General features: G+C 42.2%; 1 protein-coding gene across 1 annotated transcript in view; it reads left to right on the top strand.

Annotated features, from left to right (window-relative positions):
- ACOX3 (acyl-CoA oxidase 3, pristanoyl) overlaps positions 1-25,889 on the top strand; it is a 502,436-nt gene that overhangs the window by 50,296 nt on the left and 426,251 nt on the right. The window lies entirely within an intron of this gene.

Below are 25,889 nucleotides of genomic sequence, written 5' to 3'. Positions count from 1 at the left end.
TTGGCATCGTTTGACTTTATTAATCTAAAGTGTGAAGTTCCTGCTTCTAAGCGCATGGGAGTATGTCACTTGCTGAAGAACTGCTTGCTGTTTTGATTGAACACTTTAATTGAACTTTGAGAGGAGAAGGAGTTTGGGGTTTATTTGCACTTTAAGATGGCCTCCTGACTTTGGCTTGTGCACCCTGCTTTGTGTCTTCTCACTGGATTTCTCAGCGTTTGTTTTGTCATTCAAGAGAGTTTGTGCTGTCTGTGGGACTGATCGCATATACTCCTTTTTTTGGGCCTTTGGTTGAGCGCCATTCATTTAATTGAAACTGTAACCGCCTTAATTAGAATTGTTTATGATTGAAAACAATTCTTTTACCTGCTGCCTTCGCGTGAACGCTACTGTCTCCGCGTGAATCCTCGTCTGCGCTTAACACTCCACATTGTCACACTTATCACGTGACACGCCCACTTTGTTTGAAACTAGACTGCTGACCTCTTTGGAAAGCCTTCTCTTCCTTGTTCTGGAACTAGATGTCTAACCTTCCATGGCGTCTTACATCACACGTCAAGAGATTGAATGCTAGACTGCTAACCTTTCTATTACAAAACACATCTACTACTCATTTCCTGATAATACTTGGAATCTTTACGACAAAGCAAGATTCTACACCACAAAGCAAAATTCTATGCTCTGTAATCTCAGAATTTACTTGCCTGTGTATTCCAAAGACAAAGCATCTTTGTTACCCAAATCAGATGTTCTGAGGGAACTTCCTTGGCAGAACATTCTTTGTTTGCAGAACTGAGTTTATTGCGAAAATCTTCATACAACTTATCTCATTTTACTATGAGACTTTAAGCGATTTCTAATAGTATATTCTTGCTATTACACTAACATCTTGCTTTACAGGTATTATTTATATATTCACCTTGCACTATCCTTTTCCATTATAGGTATTTAACAAAGCAATTTCAGCATGCAAAATGTTCCACCACCACCATTTTTCTTGTCCTCTCCCGGTGAACCTCCTATTGCTTGGAAGAAATGGAAAAATTTATTTTCTCATTATGCACGTGTGTGTGGTGTATTCCTCAGTGCAGAGAGGAAAATCTCACTGCTTTTACACTGTTTGGGTTCCTAGGGACATGAAGTGTTTCAACATCTTCCGGAATTGTCTTCTCAAGATGCAGACAATCTAAATGACTATGAAGTTTGTCTAAAAAAACTTGATCTGCATTTTTTACCAAAAGTCTCCATTGTATTAGAAAGACATCATTTTGGTAATCGCATTTAAAGATCAGGGGAGAGTGCTGAAGAATATATAACAGAATTAAGGAAATTAGCTTCTTCATGCAATTTTGGAGCTAACTACGAAGAAAGGTTAAGAGACCAGTTCATGCTGGGTTGTACTTTAGACAAAGTTAAAGAAGCTTGTTGGTAGAAAGACGATCCATCTCTCTCAGATATCACCTCTATAGCTAAATCGTGTGAACACAAGGCAACGTGTACATTTTGTTTTAAAAAAGAGTCATGTCTTAAAATGTTCTCGTAGTGATTTCATGGATGAGAAAATTCAAGAAATCTCTTGTGGTGATGAATGCGAAGTAGAAGAGATTATAATGAGAATCAGTGATGGTGAAAAAAGTGGGCCTTTTGACGTTGTGTACATTCAAAAAATTCCGGTGAACATGTTGTTTGATTCAGGAGCTAAAATCACTTTGATTACAAAAGAGGTTTATGATAAATATTTTTTAGACAGAGTAGTCCTATATAACGCTAGAGGGTATGGTGGTTGAACCCATTATTTTGTCAGGATTTTTCAATGGTAGTGTTTCTTACAAAAACAATACAGCCACAGGAAAGATTTATGTTTCCGAAAGAGGGGATTTATCAGTAAGTTAGTCCCTATAAAAAGATCTCAGAGTAATTCTTGATCCCATTGAAACTTCATCCATAAGGTTAAAACAAGATGAATTACAAACTTGTCATAAGGTAATTTTGGATATTGAACAAAGCAAATGTGCACATTCTGATTCCAATTCGTATAAAAATGATTTTCCTGGGGTGTTCAAAGAGGAATTGGGTTGTTTGAAAAACTATTCTATTCTTACAAAATAATTTTAAAGAAAACTTCTCTTCCTGTCATCAGTAAAGTTAGAAATGTTCCACTTAAAGTTAGAGATAAAATGAAGATAGAACGTGACAAACTTTTAAAAGGTGGCATCTTTACTTTACTGAATGGCTAGCTCCAGTCGTTATGACACTTAAGGCGAATGGAGAGTCTAGACTTTGTATTGATCTCAGAGAACTTAATAAGTGTGTTGTTGTGGATATCTACCCATTACCAAATATCTCTGAAATGTTGTCATTATTGGAAGGTGCTAAGTTTTTCTCCTCTATAGACCTAGCATCAACCTATCATCAAGTGAAGCTACATGAAACTTCCCAATACTTGACAGGTTTCATAACTCCGTTTGGGACATTTAAATTCTTAAGAATGCCTTTTGGACTCATTTCAGCTGCTGCAGTCTTTCAGAGAATGATGGAGCACCTATTCAAAAACGGTGGTGGTGTAAAAATATATCAAGATGACATACTTATTTTTGGCGGGAAATACTAAATATGATACCTAGGGAAAGATAGTGTAAGCATTTAAAAGATAAAGATACAATTAATTATCTCTACCTATTTGAGTTTACTCTCTTCCAGAACAAATCAAAGCTTCTTTAAGTCTCTTCAACTAATGGTAACCCAGAAAAGAATATTTTTTTCAAAAAGTAAACTTTCTTTTCTATTTATTAGACCATCTTTTGCAAAATTGAAAATACGTCATCTTTTGCTGTTTTTCTGTTTTTCAAACACATATATATATATATACACACAGATTATACATATATATATATATCCAGGATTCCAGCGATATTCTAAGAAAGATTAGGAAAATTGAGTGGAATCAGGAATATTGGTTGATAACGTTAGACGTTACATCCCTGTATACTAGTATAGTACATGCGGATGGGGTACGGGGAAGTCCAGTTCTATCTGGGATAGAGACCGATTGAACTACTAGAACACAATAAAATGCTGATTTCTATGATTAGCTTCTGCCTACATAACAACTATGTTATGTTCCACAATCAACACTACCAGCAGGTGAGGGGTGTCGCTATGGGGGCCTGTTTTTCTCCCAGTTATGCCTGTATGCATATGGGCTACCGGGAGGGACAGGTCCTCTATGGTGAACACTACGACATCTGTAAGAGGCACATCATACGATGGTACAGATACATCGAAGATGTATTTCTAATCTGGCAGGGGACACAGGCAGAGGCTACCCAGTTCATTGAGAAGCTAAATTGCAATAACTACAATTTGGCTTTTACCTCAGATATTAGTCAGAGCCAAGCTAATTTTTTGGATGTTACGATCGAGATTATTGAGGGCCGTCTGGAAACAACTTTGTATAGGAAACCAACGGCTGGCAATACGGTGCTTCATGCCATGAGTCATCATACACAGCACCTGATAAGGAGCATCCCCTACGGGGAGATGCTCAGGATCAGGCGTGTTTGTAGCACAGAAGCCCAGTGTAAACTTGCTCAGGAGACCAGTAAACAAAGGTTCCTAGCTAGAGGATATAGGGAAAGCATTTTAGATGCGGCAATGATGAAAGCAAATGCCCTATCCCGGGAGGCCGCCCTGGTTCACAAAAAGATGCTGAAACCCACTATAGATGTGCACAAGCAACCTACCAGATTGATCTGGAACTTCAATAGGCAGCATGGGGCTTTGAGAAAAATTGTGAACAAACACTGGGATCTAGTAAGATTTGATCCGGTGATTGGAGAACATATGCTAAAGAAACCTGCAATCACATACAGGAAGGCATACTCTATGCAGGATGCACTAGTGAAATCTAGTCCTGAAGTGATTGCGCCCAACAATTGGCTTACAGGCAGTAAAGGTTTCAGAAAGTGCTCCAGTTGTAAGGCGTGCTTACATGGAGTTAGTAAGACCGAGTATATTACTCCGTTTTCTCCTATACCCCGTAAAATCACAAAACAGCTAACCTGTAAGAGTGAGTACGTGGTATACGTGCTGGAGTGCCCGTGTGGCCTGCGTTATGTTGGGAGTACCAAATTGCAGGTCCACAAGAGGGTGCTCCAGCACATAAGAGCCATCAATACAAATGATACCACGTACCCAGTTGCTAGGCACTTTAGGGAGTGTCATGGTAACAACAGTGCACTCCTCAGATATTATGCGATCGATACAGTGGGTCCCCTGAGAAGAGGTGGAGACAGGGAAGGCATCCTCCGAGCGCTAGAGACTAAGTACATACTAGAATTGAATAGCAAGTCCCCTTGGGGTCTGAACTCCACGGAAGATCTTTATACTTGTCTTTGAAAAATTCGATCTATGTAGTCCATTGGGCCCTTAATATATAGTGCACTTTTACTTGCCTTATTATTCCAACATGTCGTATGCAGGTCATGATATAGTCTCTAACCTACGTCCTAACCCAAAAAAAGTATTTTCAGTAGGTTGGGTCGTAGCTTGTTCAGGTACAAATCTGGTTCTTGGTCTTTGGTTAGACCATCAACATCAAATGTGTAGGTTGGGAGCAGCCTACTATAACAACACAAATCATTTGTATGTTTTTTAACTTTTTGTACATTCATTTTTTTCAATTTACTATTTATCACGCATGAAATTGGACATAGCAAATGTGTTTATTTGAATTTTTTGTAAACTTAGGCACTTCAAGTAGAAAAGTATATGCATTGTCGTATTTATACAGTGATTTGATAGCATACTATTCATGCGCCAGAAGGGGAGAATTAGCTGGTGGCAGCTGATTTCTCATTTTCGGGAAATTGGATTATTCGTAAATCATGTTTGCATTTTCCTTGAAAATATTATCGGGAAATTAGGTTTTAAATTGTTAATGATATGAATCATGATGGGGTTTAACTGACTATGCATGTGTCATTTAAACTCCAATGAAAAGTGTATAGTGATTGGGATTATCCCAAGATGTGCCTTGATAAGTCTGTCTTCCATGGTGTTTTCCCACACACGCTATTGTCCAATCGAAGGCTTTAAAATTCTAGCACTTGCACTTTAAATTTTGCCCACGCTCTCCAGTGCGTCATGGGAGCAAGGCCTCTGTGCAGGCCGAAACGTTATGCTGGCGAAGGTGCTAATAAAATAAGAAGCTCACCTGATTTTGGGTCTCGTGTTCTCTGCTGCAGTGGCGTCCAGGAGACTGTGGACCTGTCCTCTGGTTCTGAACTCTTTGTTATGTTATGTTATGTTATTTATTTATTTCTATAGCGCACGGCTACTCAAAAAGAGTGTCCCGGCGCTTTAATGGAGAAAGAGACAATACTGCAACATAAGAAACATAACACCAAGATAAAAACTAACAGAAGAATGGGCCGGAGATTCGCAGGAGACCGGCTACTGAGTGAACAGCCACGTTTTGAGGCCCTTCCTGAAAGCCAGTAGGCTGGTCGCTCCCCGTAGGGCCTGTGGTAAAGAGTTCCACAGCTGAGATGCCAGCAGTCCGAAAGAGCGGCCTCCAAGGCGCGCCTTCTTTACCCGGGGGACAACCGCAAGGTGCAAGGCTTCCGACCTTAGAGACCTGGTCGGATGGTAAAAGACCAGTCTCTTTTGGAGGTACTTGGCTCCCTCCTTGTGAAGGGCTTTGTAGGCCAAGGTCAGCGCCTTAAAGGCAATCCTCTTGCGGATAGGAAGCCAGTGTAACGTTGCCAACAAACCCGAGGCCCTGGAGCGCCTGCTAAGGCCAAAGACTGCCCTGGCAGCGGCATTCTGTACCACTTGCAGCCGCTGCAACAAGTACTCTGGGAGGCCCAGGTAAAGAACGTTGGAATAATCCAACCTGGACCCGATCAGAGCCTGGACAGTCAGCGTCCTATGTTCCACGGATAACAGAGGAAGAAACCTCCGCAACATCCTGAGGATGCCAAAGCAAATGCCCGACACCCCCAGGATCTGGGATTTTAAGGAAAGCCTGTTATCCATCTTCACCCCCAGATTCTTAGCGACCTGAGAGGAGCAGGACGGAGGGAACATATCCCGTGGCCACCAGGTCTGCCAGTCTGGTTCTGTGTCGCACCCAAAGAAAAGAACTTCGGACTTGTCGGAATTGCACTTAAGGCTGTTTAGATGGAACCAGTGAAAAACAGCCCCAAGGCAATCCCGAATACTCTCCCCATCAAAGTCGCCTCCTCTCTTACAAGAGAAGAGGAGCTGGGTGTCATCCGCATAGGATACGATCTGGGCACCATGCGACTCCACCAACGCCGCCAATGGGGTCATAATGATGTTAAAAAGGGTCGGGCTCAAAATAGAACCCTGAGGGACCCCGACTCCCAGAGGCGGCATCGCGGCGGAATCCGGCGGGGCCCAGATCGACTGCCGGCGGCCGGCTAGGAAAGAAGAAAACCAGTCGAACACCGTCCCCCGTAGGCCAATCTCGAAAAGTCTGGCGAGAAGACCATCATGGGGAACGGTGTCGAACGCCGCCGACAGATCTAACATCACCAGCATGACTTTGCCCCCAGAGTCCAGAACCCCTTTAATGGTTTCCGAGACCTCCAGGAGCGCTGTCTCAGTACTGAGATGGGGACGAAAGCCCGATTGGGTGGCGTGCAGAATCTCATGAGATTCAAGAAAGTTGGAGAGCACGCCTTGGACGTGCTTTTCCAGAATCTTCGTGAGGGCCGGCAGCAGAGAGATGGGCCTATAATTAACCGGGGCCTTCGGATCTAGGCCAGATTTTTTAAGCAATGGAATCACCATCGCCTGCTTCCAGGCCTGCGGGACCACGCCGAGCCTCAGCGAAAGATTTAAGAGCGGATTAGCCAACGGGTTGATCACCTCCGCGACTTTCGCCAGAAATTTAGCAGGGCATGGGTCAAGAGGAGAACCCGATTTTAGATTGCCCATAAGAGCCAGAGAGTCCGGAGCAGAGATAGAAGGAAACACACTCAACGTCGCCCCTGGCCCGGCCTGTGGCAGTGTGGTAATGTCGGGTTCAGTCTGGCCCGCAGACACTGGTGCCAGGAATGACTCCTGAATGCGTTGGATCTTGCTCGTAAAAAAGTCAGCAAGGTCCGTGGCCCAGGTGCCAGATGGTTTTTGGTCCGAGGTGTTGGACCAAGGTGAGGTGAATTCTCTTACAATGGAGAAAATCTCCTTGCAAGAGTTGGACGCAGCATCAATTCTCCTGGCTAGATAAGCTTTTTTTTCCAGACGGATATCCCGGTGATAAGCCTTAACCACCGTTTTGTATGTCAACTTGGCGCCAGTGTCATATTGCGCCCGCCAGGCTCTTTCGGCTACCTTGCACTGCTGCCGCGTAGCCGACAGTGCAGCGGTGAACATATATATATATATATATAAAAATCAGCCAATGGGAAAAGGAAGAACTCTTGGATTGTGATGAAAAGAAATATTTGACAGTAGATTTTCCAAAAACAGCTACAATGTACTTTTTGCCGAAAGTCCACAAAAATGCCACGAAACCACCAGGGAGGCCCATTGTGTCAGCCAATGGCTCATTACTGGAACCTGTGTCAAATTTCATAGATCACTACCTCAGCCCCCATGTCAAACTCCTGAAATCATACATAAAGGATACAACCGACTTTTTATGCATTCTGAAAACAATCCAATGGAAACCCGAGTATATCATGATCACAATGGATGTAATATCATTATACACAAACATCAATAACGAAATGGGGTTAACAGCATGCAAAACCGCACTTCAGGAACAGAATATTCATTATCAACACCATAACGAAATGTTGGTGGAAATGATCAATCTCTTACTTAATAACAACATCTTTATGTTCGGGGATATGATCTACAAACAAAAAAATGGAGCCGCCATGGGTTTTTCCTTCAGCCCCAATTACGCCTGCACCGCCATGGGATGGTGGGAGGAAAAAATAGCATGGAATGACAATCATTTGAGGTATACACGACACATCATAATCTGGAGAAGATTTATAGACGATCTGTTTATTGTGTGGGATGGTGGAGAAGACAAATTTTTGGAGTATTTCGAGATACTGAACAACAGTACACCTGGTATTAAATTTACCCACAGCATCACCAAGGACAGAGCGATCTTTCTGGACTCAGAAATATATATAAAAAACAACCAAATGGAAACAACCCTCCATCGAAAAAGTACAGCAACAAACTCGACACTGTATGCCACGAGCTTCCACCAACAGTCATTAATAACCAGCATTCCGTATGGGGAATTCTTGCGATTGCGCAGAATCTGCAGTGAGGAAGAAGAATGGCAGAAACAGAGCCAAAATGCCATGAAACGTTTTCACAACAGGCATTACAATAAACCATGTACCAAAAAAAGCTGGGACAGAGCTAATCAAACATCAAGGTCGGAGTGCTTGAAAATGAAAGAAACTAAAACGACAACAGAGGAGGAACCAATCAGACTAATCACAAACTACAATAGGGAAACAAAACAATTAAATCAAATCCTGAAGCGAAATTGGAGAATCCTACAGTTGGATCCGGTGGTAGGCCAAAGAATGGGAAAACATCCCACAGTCACGTATCGAAGGGCAAAAAATCTACAGGACCAACTTGTCCATAGCCATTTCCAACCAACTACTAAAAAAACAAACTGGATAAAAACCAAAGGATTCATAAAATGTTACAATTGTAAAGTTTGTGAAATCGCCAAACCAACAACAGAACTAATCATGTATAACAACAAGACCTGGCGAATAAGGGAATGCATAACATGCAACAGTAAATATACTATATATATGATTGAGTGTCCATGCAAACAACGATATATAGGGAGCACGATTTGCGAATTAAAAAAACGCATACTGGAGCATGTCCGAGCCACAGTACACAAGGACAGGAGCAACGCAGTTGCGAAGCATATGGAGTCAGACCATCAAGGGGACTGGAAAAAGCTACGCTTCTGGGGCATAGAAACTATGACCTTATCAGCAAGAGGCGGCCATGACGAAAGAATACTGAGACAGAAGGAGTCAAGGCACATTTTGAACTTTAGAACGATGACACCGTTTGGCCTGAACCAATCAGAGGAACTGTACACGCATTTGTAAATTTTGTAAATATTGATTGAATTCCTTTCAGCATCCCGCAGAACGTAATTGATTTTAACCCAATTGTTTCTTCGCACAATATAATTTTCCACCCACACACCTTTTTTCTCACTTACTAATCACAACTCACATATACCATAGATAAACATACACTGGTCTCAGCCCACTGGAGGGCAGAATTAAGCATTCCTATTATAAAAATTAATTCGCACCGCAATATAGGCCCACTGGAGGGCATTATTTGTTTAATTGTGTTTAACCTCATTCAAATTCTTTTAAAATGTTTGAATTTGCAAAATTGAATAATCCTGAGGAACAACAGTCCCAATGTTTTGGATTAAATTAAGTGAAGAATAATTCACAAAATAATGAAATGTATAGAAAGTATTTCAAACATTAAAAACATTGATTTTGGGATGTTTTGGGGAAACTACAGGTCCCAGAATTCCTAAATGGAATTGGTCAAACCCACAAGGGGGCGTGTACTGGACATTTTGGAAATGTAACAAAAGTGTGAGTTGTGAACACAAAGCTGACCGTGACCAAGGCAGCGGACGCTGCCGAAACGCGTCGGTTGTTTTGTTTCTTTGAACCCCCCATGGATTAAGAATAAAAACATAAGAACTTAAAAAGCGATTGTTTGCTCCAGTTTGTTTCAGCGACCCCACCCTCCCCGGCACCGGGGAAACTGTTGTAATATATATATATATATATATATATATATATATATATTTACAAACAACACAATATATCAATACACGTACAACAAATATATCATTGAACCTTTTAAGAGTCCACGCCCTTCTTATTTTAACCAAAGGATGCGTCTGAATCATGTATAACCAAAGACATTCCTTACAAAAAAGGTCGCCATAAAGACAATAGGAGCCTAGGAGGTACACTCATTAGCCTCTAGTATTCTAATACTCCTTTTGAATTAAATTTACATATTCAACATTTTGAAATAGTGCCTTCCATAAAAGTGTCAACGCGTTTCAGCCTTTCTAATTTCTAGGCCTCATCAGGACCAGGGCGTTCAAGGTTCCACCATCTTCATATTGAAACCTATGTCTCTTCCAGCTCCAAGTCTGTCTGTTGTTACAAAGCTTTCACCAATCTGGACTGCCAGCGTAAATACAGCTGAGATCTCCTCGCTTCTTGTTGTTCTTAATGTGTCGGTCGTAAATAAATTACAGCGTTTCTGTCAATCCAGGAAGACCTCTTGAAAGTCTACTTTCAATGCTCATATATCCGAGGCCAGGGCTCTCTAATCATGGACTCAGACAGATGGGTGTCCTGATTTTTGGCAGCACTGAACTAGAACATGAACACTGAGTCAGGTTCGTTCTTCGTAAGCTTAGAGAAAATGGTTTCTTTGAAAGCTAAGAAATGCAAATTCAATATCTCTGACATTGATTATTTCGGTCACAAGATCACGGCCTCTGGCATTGAATCTAACAAAGAACTAATAGGCACTATTAACAGCATGTCCAGTCCTAGTAACAAGGATGAGGTTGTAAAGTTTTTAGGAATGTCTGAATACTATGCCAAATGTATCCCTAATATTGCTGATAGGACACAGAACATGAGGTTATTACTCCGAAACGGTGTTATCGTTGAATGGAACGCAGAATGTGAATCTGATTTTAGAATTGTTAAGCATCTTTTGTCTACTGCTACCTCTTTGAAGAGCTTTGAACCTAGCCAAGACATCATTGTTTCGACTGATGCCAGTGCTACTGGGCTAGGTGCAGTCATGATGCAAGTACATGATGGCGTGGAACGCATTATTTTGTTTTTATCCAGGTGTCCAAGAGGAGCAGAAATGAATTACTCCATCAAAGAAAAGGAGGCGTTATGCATATTCTGAACAGTGAGAAAACTCAGGAAATTTTTGTGGGGTAACAAATTTACAATCAGTACTGATCATAAGCCCCTAAGGGAAATTTTTGAAAAGAAAGACTTAGATAACGTTTCTTCTAGAATACAAAAGTGGGTGGTAGCCCTTCAAGAATTTAACTACTGCATAAAAGATATCCCAGGAGCCAAGAACAACATAGCTGATTGATGCTCTTGTCTGACCCACAATGTTGAAACAGACGACAATGAACCTGACGCTACTTTGTCTGAGTTTGATGATTACACAGTATGTCTTGTCAATGACAGAATAATCAAGGAAGACACTTGGGTCTGAGAGCTAGAAAATGATGAAAATTTGCAATGTGTGATAAGTGGAATCACAAGCAATTGGAAAGAGTATTCCAAAGTGAAAGATTCCCTTAGGGTTTTGAACGCGTGAAAGATGAACTATCCTTACAGAATAGAATTTTGTTGAGAGGTACCAGGTTGATTCCTCCAGCCTGTTTAAGGATGCAATTGATTGAATTTAGTACAGAAATTGAGCTTACAGCGAGGCGCCTATCCATTACCCCTGATCTGGGTGTTCCAGCACTCGAATCACCAACTCAGCAAACAGTCCCTCGTGTCCCTCTAGATCCAATAACGACACCACCACCCCTAAGTATCCCACCAGTAAAAGTTCCACGCAGACCTAGAAATACTACCACCATTACAAAAAACGGGAAGCGAAAACAAACAACAGAGGCAGGCCCCCAAAGGAAGAAACCGTGTGAAGAACTAACATCCAGTATTGTGGAAGGTGAGAAGCAGGGCCAAACTCATGATGACCAATCATCTACTAGTGCAGACATGAACCATAATCTCCTGACTGATCTGAGGTCCCAATTTAGAGCCATTGTAAGAGAAGACTGACCCAGCCCCCCCCTTAACCGCTTAGACAATTTGATATCACTTGGGGAAAGAAGACAACCAAATCCTGATATAATCATAACCCAGACAAAAGCTAGCAGGATCGACTCTGGCTGCCAGGTGGATATTCTAAAGCCAATATCTCCGGACGAGCCGGGTGCAGAGACCATTGATGGTCCCACCACAACTCAAGAGATAAGGGAACTGAATATTGATAACCACCAGGAACACACACATTCAAATCAAGCACCTCCCTCTTTAAGGGGTAGGGACAGGAAAAGCTTTCCCCCACATGAACCTAGTGGGAATCTGAGTGAGCAGATAAGGCCAGTTTGTACTGTGGAGGGGCCGGAATCAGTAACCCTGCCAATCATAAATTTACCCCCTGCCTGCTCCCCGTATGTAATCATACTTGCTGGAGTCCCTGGACTTAGAACAAACCAAAGGAAATCACAACTTAACTTTAGAAATAAATGCTTGTTCTGGCTAGCAACTGCGTAATGAACAGGGGTTCTGCCCATATTACCCTCCCATACCTGGGCAAGGAACATCAAATGGATGAGAAAATAGAACAAAAAGGTATTGAGGGATAAATTAAGCAAACGCTACTTCGCAACAGGAAACAATTTATTAACCTGTTTTTTTATGTACTCTTTTTTAACAATAAATGATTATAATTTTCACGAAGGACAAAATATTGGATCAAAAGACCAGGGGGGAAGAACCAGACTATATACAGTAATCAAAAAAGAAGTAATTACAATATATACAAATATACAACTATGTACCCTAAACATAAAGAAAAACAGGGGGGTAAAGCAAACACTATTAGTTATCTGTCGACGCAGTCGCGGTCGCGTTTCCGCCAGTTGTTTCTTCTGGCTTCATCAGGACAAGGGTACTGAAAAATATATATACAAATACAATATAATTCCTAAAATCACACTATGCCGCAAGTACCAACTCACCCATATACACCGTTGCAATGACCAACAAAAAATGAGAAAAGTGCAAAAAACTTAAATCAAATCTCAACCACATCTTATTTACAAGAGAAAGAAAAACACAACAACAAGATCCAAGCGTGCCCATTATTCACACAAGTGATAACGAGTACAGAGGTAGTAGAAACCCACACACCAAGGGCACATTCTTCAATCCACCATGTGTTTACAAATAAATTACGGGTGGCATGCATTTAAAAATAAAAAGTACCACTCAAAATGGGCAATGGCAACTGCCACAAGGTTCCAAATACCTGCAAAATGGTAGTGTACGTGACCCCCCCAACAGGGAGTGCCAAGGCACCACCCTGAGGGGTATAAACAACTTCTTCCCACAGGGAAAAGGGTTCACGCTTTCCTAAAAGGGAGGGAGAGAGAGCCTGAGAACCGGTTCTGATAATTTATCGGTTACTCAAAACTAACAAAGGTCACGGTGAGTCAAGTCTCACACACGAATGCGTCCTACCTTCAAAAGTATCCAAAAGAGGGGGAAGATTATATCGTTCGTGTGTGGAGCACCACAATTAGTTACACGCCCTCACTAAGGAGTCACCGGGATTACCTGCAGTCAAAGTAAAAATAAACACAAAACAAAGCACAGACGCAGTTACTACCCGCGTGTGCTTCAACATGGCTCAGGTCTATACAGCGTCACTACATTTTACGGTGACAATAATACACGCCTACCTCTGGTGATATGGTTTCCCCTAGTCACACGCGGTAAACGGGGACCTTCAATCTGAGTTTACAAAGGCTCCGCCGACCGTTCGTCATGAGACAGTCTCGCGGTCAACAAGCGCAGCGTCATTAAAGAAGGGACGTCTCAGGGGGCGTTCTGCTCTGCGCGCTGACAACATGAACAAAGAAACAGGACAGGGGGTAGTCTAAAAGGAAGAGACAACGGACCACGGGCAAAACATCGTGTCTATCAAGGTGTTATCCTTTGCCATATAATTATCCACACATCCATTCGGAAACCATATAAATAATAAAAGGAAACCAGAAATAAATAAAATAAAATAAATAATAACATAACACTCGCATCACCACCTAAGTTTGTGCATTATTTAAAAGGAAGTGAGCATTGCAACAACGCATATGGGCTAACAATCTAATCACAATACACCAGACATAATTAATAAAAATTACAAACGGCAAACAACTCAACACAATGAATATAGACAAACACAATCAAATGTAGATCTAGATTAGGTGTAAAAATACGCATTGTGTATGTTCTCATTCCTGTACTACTCTACACAGACTGGGTCCAAAGAGAGCTCCCCCGACAAAATTGGGATATCATCAGGGGTACTCATCTGCGGATCCAGAAAGCGTTAAAGAACACCATTAAATTAATGCCCACAGTTCGTCACGGTCATTAAGGCCCCTGGTCGCAGTGTGGTATCTTTCAATTAATCTAGCTTCTGTACAGTTTAGCTTACGTTCTAGTTCTACTTTGTTTTTAGCTGTCACCACTACAAGTACTGCCCAAGTTAGGTCCTCTTCGTCGTGTCCACAATCTATGTAGTGTTGTACTAGCGGAGCCCCGCTAGTTTTACATCTAATTCTCGATTTATGTTGGCCTATTCGCATTTTGATTGCCTGCGTTGTTTGTCCTATGTCAAGAGATAAGGGAACTGAATATTGATAACCACCAGGAACACACACATTCAAATCAAGCACCTCCCTCTTTAAGGGGTAGGGACAGGAAAAGCTTTCCCCCACATGAACCTAGTGGGAATCTGAGTGGGAATCTGAGTGAGCAGATAAGGCCAGTTTGTACTGTGGAGGGGCCGGAATCAGTAACCCTGCCAATCATAAATTTACCCCCTGCCTGCTCCCCGTATGTAATCATACTTGCTGGAGTCCCTGGACTTAGAACAAACCAAAGGAAACCACAACTTAACTTTAGAAATAAATGCTTGTTCTGGCTAGCAAGGCACAGGCAGTTTTATTGTGGTAGGGCAGGCGAAATTCTAATGGTTCGTCGAGTGGGCTGGGTGGGAAAACGCGAAAAGACAGGGCAAGGGGATTGTATAATCATAAACTTTAAAAACCCGGCAACTGTGAGAGATTTAATTGAACAGAATTTATCCCACCAGGACCCATCAACTGTAATTAGGTTCTACCCACTGGACTTTTTTATACCCACCCCAAACGCTGACTAGGAGCCACACTACTCTCAACACCCCCAGATGGCTACGAAATCCCCCACATAACGGTAGATTGTATGCCCCCCCCACACCCCCCCTCCCAAGGTCCCTATTGCTCAATACATCAGCAAACAACAGACCTGAGGATAGATGGGACGCTCCACCTAGGGCTTTACTCTATAACATACCAATAGATAACAGATTTGAAACTCTGGAGGAGATAGATTGACAAGTGGGGAATTTCATGCCTGACGGGGAAATAGAAGGGCACCGGATGGATAAAAAGCTGGACGAGTGCAGGGGGGTCAGGGTAACGGGCAAAGAACGCATACCAGAGGCACTGCAGAATAATAGTTTGGAAATCGCTGGGTTGAAAAAAAGGGGACTCCCTGACACCACACTATCGGCTGTCTGAATAAAGCTTACAGTAAAGTGGTGGATGTGAGGGTACCTGACAGCAATCCCACGCTGCCATCAAGGGACACACAACCCCCAGGTGTGAATATAGTGCAAGGCTACCCGCTCAGGGTGCTGTCCTGGAATCTTGCAACTTGCTTGCCCAGATTGGCTGCTCTTCATGGATAGCCAGGACATATGTATGTTCCAGGAAACCTGGGCTAGGGAAGACCATCAGAGGGTAGGCTTCGCAACATTCAACATTCCAGCTAGCTCAGGTGGGAGGGGTAGACCATCTGGGGGCCTGTCTATCTGGGTAGCCACTCACCTGGGCTGTAGAGCTGATCCACTGTCCACTGCTACAACTAATATCCAGTGTACTTACCTTTCCCCCAAATAGGAAAATCACCCGTTTATATACTCTCGACCTGTAGCCAACAGCCAAGAATCTGCCACTGTGGACCAATTGGCACATTTTATTCCTACAATTGATCCGGCTTCATGGTTGATTGTAGGGGGTGACTTCAACTGTCAGTTCGAACCCCTTATTGATTCAAATACTACCACTCCCTCTGAAGAAGACATGCAATGGCTAATTCCAGACACGCCTATTCAACCTATTAAAGCCTGGACCCCACTGGCACTCCAGATTAACTCAATTACATTAGATTACTCATTAAGAGCGTGCAACGACCAAACAAAATCAGAAAACCCGGGTCAACTGAGATTTAATAGACCAGGCTGGAATCTTTGCTGGCTTACATTCTAGTGGAAACTGGACTCTGGCAATGGGTGCACGACTTCTCTGTGATAGTGAGGCAGGATAACAACCATATCGCTCTGATCCTAGAATTGAGTCTATCGAATTAGGGCATTGTTAATCCCAAATATACTCCCACTACCCAGAATAGTGGCCTAATTCTCACACATAACAGAAGGAAAATAAGGTGGGGCAATTCCAACATTCACCCAAAAAAATGGCTACAGTCTATCAGACTGTAATTCCAATACTCACAAAAATGCAGAGAGACACATCTGTTCAGGATTCCCCTCTCGATCTTAAAAAGGTAGCAGAAATACACTTGGAACTAACCCTAAAACGTACAGATTTATTTTATCCAGTTATGGCTCGCAGGACAAAGGCAGGGGCCAAAAGTACATGGTTCAACATAAAATGCCTTAAGGCGAAGCAGGCAATTCTGGATGCCGTTAAAATTAAGGATAAACAGATCAGACAAAACAGCGTAGGGTACAAGCAGACCATCCAAGTTGCAAAAAAAGATTGGGAACTGAATAGATGGGAAACCCTCAAAATTGCATCGGTCAATAAAGATCTGAAGACCTTCTGGGCAATAGTCGCCTCTGCGATAAGGGTGAGAAACCAGCCATTGTGGCAGATATAGCATCTGAAGTCTGGGAGAACCATTTTCAGTCCTTGTACTCAGACAAGGAAGCCCCAACTGTAAATGTCAAAACCCTAATAATAGACCCCGACCTTCCCCAGGAACTGGCCATAGGGCTCACCTTGCCCGAGGAGCTAAATGCCATTAAGAAGCTCCCCTCTAATAAAGCGCCAGGCCTAGATAAACTACCAGGGGATCTTTTTCGGGAGGAGCCAAAAATTTGGAGACCATACTTTTGGGCCCTATTCAATGCCATTTTAAGCGGTATGTACCCTCCTGACACTTGGCTTTGGGTAGAAATTGTCCCAGTCTTTAAAAAAGGCTGTCCCCTCCTGCCTACGAACTATAGGCCGATTAGCTTAATCAATGTCATCCAGAAATTGTTTGCTCGGGTACTTCTTGACCGCCTCCAAAAATGGATCGATGAGGAAGAGATCCTGAGTTCCTACCAGGCCGACTTCAGAAAAAACACCTCTACTTTTGACCAGATTTTTAGACGCCAACTTCTTTTCTGGAAAACGGTTACAATAGAGGATGGCAGCCTCAATTTAATATTTGTAGATCCGAAATCGGCCTTCGATCTTGTACCAAGGGACAAACTTTAGGAGATACTTAGAGAGCTGGGAATCCCACTCTATCTCCTTAATACTCTAGAGAAGCTACATGTAAATAATTTTGCCCAAGTGAGATATGCGAAATATGGTGAATTAACCCCCCCGATTCCCTGTCAAGAAAGGAGTATGGCAGGGTTGCGTTCTTGCACCCACTTTATTCAGCTTATTCATAAACGGACTCATAAAACAAGGTAAAGGACAGCAATGCCCCTAGGCTTGCCTCTGGTAGGGTTCCTGCGATGTTGTTTGCCGATGATACCCTTTTAATCTCAAAGACCCCAATGGGAATTCAACGCATTCTCAACAGCTCTGAACTTTTTTGTAAGAATAGGGGTTTGGAGATCAACACAATGAAGACCAAATACCTGGTCTTCAACCCTGCTATCAAGTCTCGCCCAAATCCATCCCTGAATGGCATCCGGCTCGAAAGAGTATCGGTCTTTGACTACCTGGGTGTCACCTTGTCAGAATATCTAGTATGGGGTTCGCACATCACTGAGGCAAGTCTTAAGCTAGCTCAGACAGTGGGAGGCCTCACAAAACTATATAGATTGTCCTCATTTAAACCAGCAGGTCCAATAACTGAAATTTACAAAATTCAAGCAAGGGGTGCTACATTGTATGGGGCAGAATTTTAGGGGCATTGCCCGGCCATTAGTCTGAGCAAAATTGAGAATAACTTTATGAGGCAACTCTTATGCCTCCCATCCAGCACCCCCCTCACCCCAATACGTCTGGATCTGGGCATGAGGCCAATCAGTGAGGAGATCGCCCTCAGACCTGTAACCGTCTGGCGGCGGATGTGGGCAACACCACAGCTGATCACTTATCGAACAGAACTCAGAGATCTCTTGAACCTAGAGGGCATTGCAAACATACCCCTGCTTAAGCGTATAAGGGACCTTTGTATCAAGTTGGGCAAAACTGAGTTGTGGACCTCTCCTGAGGACTCATGTCCCCTGATCTCGGGGGTGGAATTGGTGAGATCCTACAGATCACACAAACTTTCTATCATCCATGAAAGTTTGTCCTGCGGCTGTTTGACAGCCGACTTCTTGCAGATTAAAGACAAGTACAGCCTGGAACCTTTCTTGGTTGGCATCCAACCAAACCTGGCCAGAAAACTGTATGTGCAGTTCAGACTAGGGACCCTCCCACTCCATGTTTTTACAAACAACTGGTCCAGCACCCGGTCTCATGGATGTCCTGCTTGTAACTGCAAGGAAGAAACAGAACTACATGTTCTTTTCTTTTGCCCCGCTTATAAAATACCCCGGCAGCGCTGACTTACTCAGCTATGCAGGAACCTAGGTTTTGTCCATTGCGCGAAGCCATTAAGAATATTAAAGTATGATACCCATCCTCCCACTGTCTTTGCCGTATCCCGTTTTTTAAATTCAATGTGTCTTGTACGGCGAACCTATTTAAGATGACACTAAGGCTCGCATTATTTTTAACTCTCGTTTATCTTTTTATGCTGGTTTTATAATTCATTATGTATACTGTTCTGTAGAGTGGATCCTGACCATTTACACACAAATGTATTGTATCGTATTTTCAAACCAGGACCAGGCCAGAGCAGACCAAGTAATGCACTTTATTTCGCTCCAATGTTTTTTGTACAGTCTTGTGTCAATATCCTCAGATGAACTATTGTAAGATTATGTATTTGTCTGTATTTAATTGTACATATTCCATGTGTTTTTTATGACAATGCTCCTCGTGACCGAAATAAAGTTTTAGAAGAAGAAGAATTTGCACATGAGAGTCATCCAGGTATCTCTAAGACAAAAGAAATACTGAGGCAAATATACTGTTGGCCTGGAATGGACATTTCTATTGAGAGATGTGTGAGGGAGTGTGTCAAATGCAATCTGTATGACAACATTCTTAAACCTAGAGTTCAACCCATGACTTTAAGGACTCTACCCAAACTTCCTTGAGAAAAGGTTTCAATAGACATTTTGGGTCCCATGAAACACTTAATGGTCAACAAGTATGTTTTGGTTCTTATAGATGTGTATTCTAGGTGGCCTGAAAATAAAGTCACCAATTCTGTGGAGACAAGAGATATAATAACATTTTTAGATGACATTTTTGCAAGAGAGGGTTTCCCATCCACATTATTGTCTGATATGGGGGTTCAGGTTACCTCTAATGAAATGAACAAGTATCTGTCTGATAAAGGTATTAGTCATAAGAAGTCTGCATTATATCATTGAGGAAACAAATGGAATTGTTGAAAGATTCAACAGGGTACTCAAAGAAACCATTCAGCGTGCTTTGTATCTTCACAAATGTTGGCAGGGTGAAATTTATAACAAAGTAAGAAACTACAGATTATCTCCTCATTCCATGACAGGTAGAACTCCTTTTCGAGTTGTTACGCAAGAGAAGGGCTTGTACCATGATCTGTCCCTCCTGGATTCTTGCCAAATCTCAAGGTTTGAAAACTGTTGGTGATGACCAAGATAAATTTGAGAACGAAATGAAGTGAATGTGTGAAAGCAAAAGGAGATTTGATGTTAAGAAAAGTGTAAAGGAAACGAATATCGGTGTAGGTGACATAGTCAAAATCAAAAATCCCCGCAAGGTGACTAATGTCAATGGTTCTAAATACTTGTTACCTATGAAGGTGATTAAAGTTTTTAAAAATGCAATCATAACCGAAGATCACAAGGTATGGAATTTAAAAATAGGGTTGCAAAACTCTCTTACCCATCGTCCGATACTCTTATTGAGAATAATGGTAATCATCCTTATATGATAAAGTGTCACAGCAAACATGACAGCACTAGACAACATACTAAACCTAAGTACCTAGAAGACTATGTTTTGTGTTGATGCTCCTCGTTTTAAACGATTTTGTTCAATTTAATTACTTACTTTGTTCTTTAACTTATTTTGTAATTTCTGTTATTTGGAGGGAGATATGTAGTATGTTGTACTTAACCCTTTAGCCATTGTAAGAATTAGAAAGTAACCTCTTGGTTCTATATGACATCATTCTAGAGTTAAGACAGAGGTTTAGAATGGGTTTACTCAATTAAAGCTGTTAGATGAACAGGAGCTGTGTATGCTGGCTGAGGTGTTATGAAGACACTTAAATAAATCTTCTGGATTTCTGACATACACATTTGTGGACTGATCTTTACACATCCCCTGGAGGCGAAGAGGTGCAATTGCACGAGAAGTGTATTACTAATGTAATTTCTATGAAGTGCCTTGACTAATGTTATTTCTATGGTGGGACTGTAAGTCACATGTGTAATGTGAGGTCATAAGCAATGAGGGGTTAGGTTGCTGGACATTTGTGCTAGGGTGTCTGGCTGTATATGATTAATCCGGTGATTTCATCTGTGAAGCCTTTTAGAGGTTGTGATTGCAAGGCATTATAATTGTTATCATCTATGATAAGTGCCTCATTTAAAGTGATGCCCAAACATGTATTCTTGCTACTGCGTTTGGGGATGAACAACCCAGACTGTTAGCCTCAGTACAAGATGCTCAGTCAGGGTTATGTGTCCCCAGGGCAGGTGTAAATACTTTTAATGCTTGTTGAGATGATGGGGTGGGTCGCCACTTGTATGGTGCCAGTTGGCAAGGTCCTCGCTCCAGGTTGTGTCAACCCACTGCATTAACGGTCAAGATGATGTGGATACATGGGAGTGGTGGTACTAGACCCCACCCCCCTTGCGGGAGGGGTGGAGATGTTATGCAATGTCACAAAGTTATTCCAACATCTGAGATATAATTGTAATTGTGCATAGTGTTAAGTGGTGTGTGTGTTTAATAAATGTACTCTTACTGTTCTAAAGCAAAGTACGGACTGGACAATCAATTATTGAGTGTTATTTCTGCGCACCTGTAATGGCGATTACTAGCCCACACCACCTCCCTTGAGTAAGCCTTGGACTACTCTGCAACGCTACCCGCTGAGAGTCAGGCGCTACACTAGGGTGTTTGGTTCCCAGTGAAGGACAAATGTGACATGTTATTTGTGCAGGCCTCACAGATACTGCCTCGTTTTCCAACAAAGAAAGAGACGATTTTTTGCAGCAGATCACCTGTGCAGTGAGGAAAAGGTAAGGAGGTGGGATGGGAAAGCCAGAAAGATATAAACATTGGTAAAGCCAGTAGATCAGGTTTGCGTGTTTAGTTATGAGGCAGACAATTTGCTTTGCCAATGCTTGTTAGCGGCAACTCATTCTCATCCGGCCAGCAGCCTGGAGGTAGAATGAATGGAGCATCCTGCACACTGAATGTCAGCAACCCTCCACTGGTGTAGACAGCCTGATCCTCATGTTGCACTCCTGAATTCCTGCAAGACTGCATCTTTTGTTGTTGATTCTGCAAGACTTTGTCAATCTTGAGGTCAGGTTGTCTCGATCTGAAAAGGGACAGGCCAATGGGGCTGCTCTCTTAGGGTCAGGTTTATACTTGCGCGCTGAGAAAACCTTCTAAAAAACACTGCTATGGTGAGCATTAAAAAAACAGTTGGCTTAAGTAAAAAAAAAACTCACTTGTGAGATACATTATTGATGACAAAAAAGGTATGATGTTAGAGTGGATCTTTGAGTTGTAAAAAAGTTATTCAATCATTCCAACGGAAGCGTTTGCAGAGGAAGGATGCAGCCAGACAACCATTATCATAAGAGTGAGACTAAAATATGCCTCTGTGCGGAGCCAACGTGATCCTCAATGTGTCAAGCCAGCGGCTGAGGGCCGGCAAGCCTCTGGTTTGACGGGGTATGACTGGGGCTGACCCAAGCTCAATCAATAAGTACAGCATTGGCTTCACCAGACATAAAAAGGTAAAAGGAAAGAATAAAGAGATCAATGACGGGAGGTTTAAGGGGAGGGAATAAAAATCGAAATTAAACTGAGGCATGGAGCGGGTGCTAAATAGTAGTGGGTGGGGAGTGAGACCAGAGAGAACAGCAATAAGGTTGAAACCAGAAGGAGTAAAACTAGGGGGTTTGGAGTGTCTCTGCTGGCAAACTACCAAAGCCCAGAAGGAGGTGATAAGGAAGAGGTGGAGTAGAATGTGGAAGAGGAATATGGATAGGGGTAGGGGTGATGTGATGAATTTTACAGGCAAGGGGAATCACTGCACGCATTGATGGAGAGTATGGAGGCGCAGTTCAGAGGAGGGCTGATAGAACTGTCATCATCAAAATGGAACTTTGGGTGGGAGTGGTCTTGTGAAAAACCAGCCTTGAGAAATTCATTCAATTAGGAAAAGTATTTGAGAAGGTAGAGTGTGAAGTGTGGTAATAAGCTAATGCTCAAGCTGTAGGGGGCTTTGGGGTACACTTTGAACAAGATATATTGATTATAGTGTAGGCCATAGAAATTCATTTTGTTTGTTAGACATTTGAGTTCCAAAAATGCCTGCAAACAAATATGATGTGTCAATTAACATTGTATGTCAGGACCTATTTGCAAAACCTGTTGGCTTTACCAGTGCTTGTTTTGATATTTTAAATAGGACGAAACTAGCTCAAATAAGTGGTGGGGAGCTTCATTAGGTATTTATATAGCGCTTCCTAACCTTGACGAGGCACTGAAGAGGCACACACAGAATAATTATTTGGACATTATTCAACAGCACACTGCTGGTTTTGAAATATTTACAGTTCAAGGTACAGGAAGATAAAGTGATTTGCTTCGAACAATTTTCTGGGCAAGGGATGGCACAGGGTTTAAGAGCCAGGTATTTGGGACCAGTCACTTGAATGGTTTGCAGTTATAACATTTAATCAAAACCTCAAAAAGCACGCCTTGTCCTCCCTTACATATAGTTCCATAGTGCCACGAAGTAGAGGGAATTCTTAAAGCGAGGGTGTGCAAGGGGGTGGGGAGGGCGGTCACTTGGGAAATCAAGACTGCAACAATAAATGTGTTGTGATGCAATGAGATGACCGTGAAGTTAGGCTCTTGAGTCAGGCGTTCTGGCCTTGAAACACTAATAACATCCTGTCTGATGTTGAACAGGCCGCATTAGCCTGCTGAAGTGCAAGGAAGACATCGGTAATTAGTTAGGGCTACACCAGCACTGAGTGAGTGATGCAATGCGCAGATAACTCCGCTGACTACTTGTTTGCTGTGTGCTTTGCCGGAACCACTGCATCTCTCTTCCCTTCAGTTAAAAATCTACTGCAAAATGGTTAATGTTTCTACGCTGCCTGTTTTCATACCAAGCGATACCAGAATAAAGAAATGGGATTCCGGTAAGAGGTGCTGAGAACTTTGTAATCAACTACGAGAAAAAAAATACATTGCACATAACATGGCGGACAAACCGGGGTGGGGAAATAAAAGAAGGGACAATGGCAAACAACAAAAGAAAACACGCTTGCCATGTCATGGCAATTTTTTGGTTTCGCCTGCACAGCGATGCCCTGTGAATCAGGCTACTTCCTCCAGAGATTTACCGTCTGGCCAGATATTCTGATGGGGGCTAGGGCGATTGCTGATGAGCCCAGGATGGAGTGAAGCCTTACAGTAAAGCGACTGCTTCAGTGCAATCTTGGTCACGCACCCCCTATATTACATATTCTTTACAGAAAATAAGAGATCAACCTATAAAAGCACAAATTCAGGATAGCACAATTTGTGCATATAAGTGCATAAGTTACTAAAACAATTGAATGTAAAATTAAGTATGTAGTGGTGTACCATCATAGGACTATAGGGATCAGTGGGCCTCGAGCTGGTAGTACAAGATGTTTAAAACTTCTAATACGTGAGAATCCCAAGCAAGATAATTTGCTCAATGTAGACTACTAAGGTGTAAAAGTAAGCATGGGAAAAATAAGGAAAAAAACTATCCTATCTTAAAAAAATAAAACAGAGGAGCACAAAAAATCTAAATGTAAAGTGTCTTGAATAAACAAAAAAGAAAAAATATATATAATAAAGACATAATGATAAAATGTCATGATTCAGTTATATTTCATTTGATTTATGATTGGGATGGAAAGTATTTGGAAAGGTTTAGTTAATCAAAATTACAAAGGGGAATTCTAAGTCTCAGGTAAGTAAAACCTAGAGTTTATGGACCAAGCCACAAACCGCTATCTACTAATCGTGAACACCATAAACCTAGAGGAATCACAAATAAAAATCCCATGTGCAGTAAAAAAACTATCAAGGTGCAGATTTCGGCCCAAAGAGCGAATCCAATTGTGTCTAGAGCTGGTGTAATATGGACAGAATAACAAAAAATAATCAGTATCCTCAGGTTTATACCCACACAAATTGCACTCTGTCGCAAGACAGAGACCCGAGGACCATTTCTTTGTGAAGGCCCCTATTGGTAGAATTCCAAAACAAAATTTTATGTATCTGCTTTTTGCAAATGAAGGGGAAATCTCATCAAAGAAGGCCTCAAATTGGGAGATGGTTTATAAGACAGAACTTGGATAGATAGGGATCCCAGGAGCTCTGTGAAAATGCTATGGTTGGGTCCAAACTGGGGTGGCAAAGTGAGCTAAAGAACGATGATGGATTCAACCCAGATCTGTGACTGGGGGTGAGTGTCTGAAAAGTTTCGGCACTCTGTCCATCATCTCCTTGTGTTTGCTTTGCTTGCCCTAAGTTGGCTGGGTATGCCCAGACGTGGGTACCTTGCTCACTTTGCCACTGGATTCAAGCTAGCCTGGCTGATGAGGGGTTTTACCCCGAAACCGGTCCCAGGATCCTTGTTTCATGTCCAGATAGGACATGGCCTGGCAGTTCAGGCTGGACTGTTCCCATGAGGCACAGGGTCAAGACTGGTTTGCATATGGCTGAGTCCAAACTGGGTTGGCGAAGTGAGCTAAAGAACAATGATGGATTCAACCCAGATCTGTGACTGGGGGTGAGTGTCTGAAAAGTTTCAGCACTCCGTCCATCATCTTGTGTTTGAGATGAAAAATGTCTGCGCCATTTTCCTTTTATCTTTTTTTCCTTGGCAAGTGCAGAAGAGATCCACGGAGTGAAGCAACACCTTCTTTGTTGTCTAGATGATTTAATCAGGGCAAGCTGCTTCATTGCAGAATCAGGACACTTATTGACTTTCTCTCCGTCTGTTTCTAAGGAGCTTGTTAATGGGTCACGTGTTTGTTAAAGTATTCACGGCTTAACAAAGTCACTTGACTTGGAATGTTTCGATTTTGACGATTAGTTTCTATTATATCCCAGAGGGCAAAAACAACACAACTGAAAGTCAAAAGAAAACATGGCCTGCAAGAGCCGTCCTTTCTGTTTTAGGTGTAATATTTGCATTGAATATATATTGTGGCAAATAATCCATATTAAATGAGTTAATTAAATCTGAGTGTCAAAATATCGCCCGGTGCCTTTGGAAGTGAAATATGTCATTATCTAAGTGCAGCATAGACTCATCTCAGAAGCGGCTGCT

The sequence above is a fragment of the Lissotriton helveticus genome, chromosome 2_2, assembly GCF_964261635.1.
Source record: "Lissotriton helveticus chromosome 2_2, aLisHel1.1, whole genome shotgun sequence".
Taxonomy (NCBI): domain Eukaryota; kingdom Metazoa; phylum Chordata; class Amphibia; order Caudata; family Salamandridae; genus Lissotriton; species Lissotriton helveticus.
This window is presented reverse-complemented; position numbering and strand designations above follow the sequence as displayed.